Source organism: Sitophilus oryzae, unplaced genomic scaffold (assembly GCF_002938485.1).
Source record: "Sitophilus oryzae breed Bouriz unplaced genomic scaffold, Soryzae_2.0 scaffold_847_pilon_pilon, whole genome shotgun sequence".
Lineage (NCBI taxonomy): Eukaryota > Metazoa > Arthropoda > Insecta > Coleoptera > Curculionidae > Sitophilus > Sitophilus oryzae.
Genome location: NW_022147469.1, coordinates 1,995,822 through 1,999,230, shown reverse-complemented (window position 1 = coordinate 1,999,230; position 3,409 = coordinate 1,995,822). Strand labels below are relative to the sequence as shown.

General features: G+C 36.7%; 1 long non-coding RNA gene across 1 annotated transcript; it reads right to left on the bottom strand.

Annotated features, from left to right (window-relative positions):
* Positions 1-887: 887 nt before the first annotated feature.
* LOC115889802 lies at positions 888-1,340 on the bottom strand. Its single transcript, XR_004051510.1, has 2 exons — positions 1,222-1,340; positions 888-1,162 (listed from the first exon to the last, which is right to left on the bottom strand). It is a non-coding gene; the product is annotated as an uncharacterized LOC115889802 (long non-coding RNA).
* Positions 1,341-3,409: the final 2,069 nt, after the last annotated feature.

Here is a 3,409-nt window from a genome sequence, read left to right as displayed (position 1 = left end):
GTTGATCGCGTTTAGTACTGCTTGACTATCGGATAGGATGGCAATTTCCTGTTTTCGATAGTTGTGAGTGTTGTGACGTATTCAATTGTTTTCGGTCACTTCTTGTTTCACCGGAAATAACTACAATTTTTGATTTTTAAATGACACCCTCGGTATATTTTTTTACTTTATTTGATAGAAAATGACACTCTGAATAGAATGGCAGATCCATATGTCAACTTTTAACATCTTCGCTTAAAAAATCGTATTTTAAATTCAAATCTAGCAAAATTTTTAATCAAAAGGAACCTCGGAAAAATAGATTTGATAGTCTAATGTTTTTCGAGTCTTGTCCTGGCCGCGGCCGGTTGAAAGATGCCCAAATCATATTTTTAATTTTTTTTCATAACTAAATTGTTTTAAATGGAAGGAGGGTGGCTCAATTAGCATATTTGGTAAAGGCATATTTTTACAATAATTATAATTTGATACCACACACTTGGAATTTCCAGTTAAATTGTCGTTACATGTATAGCGATGGCACTCTAAATTTAATTTTAAAATGCCATTTTTTCATTTTCTATCAAATGAAGTAAAAAAAAATCCGAGGGTGTCATTTAAAATTGAAGAGTTGTAATCATTTCCGGTGAAAAAGGAAGTGACCGAAAACAAATGAATACGTAAAATGGATTGAAGTTTGGCATAAACAGTTTATTTGAAATGCGACTATGTCAATAACAATTAAAAATAAAGAAATTACGACAGTTATTATTTTTTCTTAATAAAAACTGTGAATTGATACAAAAACGAACAAAAGATAAAAAAAAACAAAACGGAAAATGAATATTTGATGGGCAAAAAAAGTGAGGTTCTATCTTGCAATAAAATATTATTTTTAATTTAGTTCCCATGGACTAAAAGTTCAAATATATCAAGCTTAGCGTAGGTACGTTCAAAAAGTTTGATGACAAAGCGGCCATGCCATGGCCTATGACATTTAAAAAAATTCTAATGGAATGTTCCATTAGAATTGACTTTTTTCATCGTACAAGGCACTCTCGATAAAACTTCTTGACCGTACTGTATCATGTATCATATCGCATCTGACTGATTAAAGGAGAAGAATGACGAAGCGAACCACTGTTGTATATAGTGTTAATCATCCTTAACCTAAATCCTAAACCTAAAAGTATTCCGTGATTACACAATGACCGCCCTAAAACTAATACTTAAAATTACCACCTAACATTACCACCACCCTCGCGAGACTTGCCCATGCTTTCTGTCTCCTTTTCACCGGTTAAGTCAGGGTGGCCATAGACGTCCAAAATATAATTGGACTTATAATCCATGGGGTTCTAGTGAACACGAAACAAAACCGGTTTTCATTTATTTATTCGACGATTGTCGATTTTTATCGGTGAGATATTAGAATTTAGAATTTAGAATAAGTGGGAGGGGGGTTAATCTCTGCGACCTTAGAGATCTATTGTGCCCCCCTTTCTTGAGTTATAACTCATCATACAGTTCTAGGACTTCCTACGGAGACCCGTGTCCCTCACAGTCGAGGAGCTACGACCCAGGCCGGGTAGACGAAACGGTAGCTTGTGTCGCCTGTTGGGTTTAGAGGTAGGAGGTAGGCTCCCGACCCTTGGAGGAGATGGTAGCTTGTATGCCACTTGCGGAGGATGGTCTCACGCATAGAGAAATATAAAATAAAAGAGTTGTCATTTCCATAGTCAAAAGTAGGCAACACGTTTAACGAGGATCGATTGTAGCGCACCCTTGAGCCCTAACTGAACTAATACAAATATGACAGACGTAATCGATAAAATAGGTATCTGCATTACCTACCACAAAAAAGGCGGGCAGTTTAAATGTGAATTTAATTTTTTTTTGTGTTTTTAAAAATATTACGAAATCAAACTGCAAAAAATATAATGAACATTTATTTTTAAAAACGGAATATTTGAAAAATATAAACTATTGTACACTTTTCAAATGCTTACAGTTAAATGCTAAATTATATTTGATAATATAAAACATATACATATGCTGAATTAACCTCGAGGGGTAAACCGCTGATGAATTTCTGTACACTAATGCCAAATAATTTAGTACTAATACCAATAATACTACGAAAACGCCAAAAATGCAACATCTTGTACACCAAAATACACCAGCGGTTTACCCCTCGATTAACCTATAGTATTATAAAACTTATTTAACAACGCCACTAACAAACCATATAAGATCGCAGGGTTTGCAATCTATGCTATTATAACAGATTAAGATTTAAATAAGACATCATCAAAAATTAATTCACCTGTAAGTTGGATTTATAAACTCAGCAGTTGAAGTTTAGTTGAGGTAGCAAATGTTCAACACTGTGAAATCAAGGCGCGAATATATAGTCAGTTCGTTTTACGTTCATCGAGTTCAGAGATGGGCAATGTCTTTACATATCGAACTTGCTTTGCATGATACCCTTTCCTGGATCGTGTTCAAATCACATCATCGACTGAACAAAATATTACATGATGACCGTAAAACACATCGCACAAAACAAAGTTCAAATCATAGAGAAATATAAGTTCCTCGGGAAATAAAACTTCCTCCATCATTTCTGTACGCACAAACACAAAACAAACAAACAAAGTATATGCTACACAAAATAATAACAAAATTCCAAAATTCAAAACATAATTGTAAACAACTGCAAAATACAAATAATTTGCTGTCATGTCACTTGTCAATCTTGTCATGACACGTGACAGCGTGACAGGTAGCAGGTGGCGACGCTTTGGAGCCCTAACTGAACTATGCAACATTATGGCCAAGTTAGACAACCTTTCAAACACTCTTTTATTTTAGTTACTTTATGGTCTCACGCAAGTGTCAGCCACCTCTCCTGTAGTTCTCTTTGGGTTTGGCCCCTTGGAACTTTCATTGTTACTGTTCCCAGTGTCGCTAGGGGTTTCCCCACAGCTTCACCGGTGATGTTTTTATTACTATTATTACCAGATCTCATAGTGTTCCTATGAGTCGCTAGGGACAGTCGGTCCACTTCTACAGAGCCACGCATGTAGAAGTAAGGGGTAAAATACAATGGGGTGCCCCCCGGTGCCCCAAGGTTGAGGCTGTCCGTAGCCCCGCCCGGTATCGTTATATGTCTTGGTGCAATTTTCTGGCCACGACACTACAGTCAGGGACAAGACGATGAGTGAGATGCTTCTTAGACCAAGCCAAGTGCTAGGGGGATTCCCTCCCAGCACCTGACCAGAAGCTTCCCCACCAACGACAAGGTCTTGCATCTCCTAGGGGAAGATCGGTGAGATATTAGTACTACAAGAAATTATACATCGGCACCGTAGAGAAATCTCAGGCGAATAAACAAGTGGTCACTAAAAAGTTTTTTTTTTTATTTCCC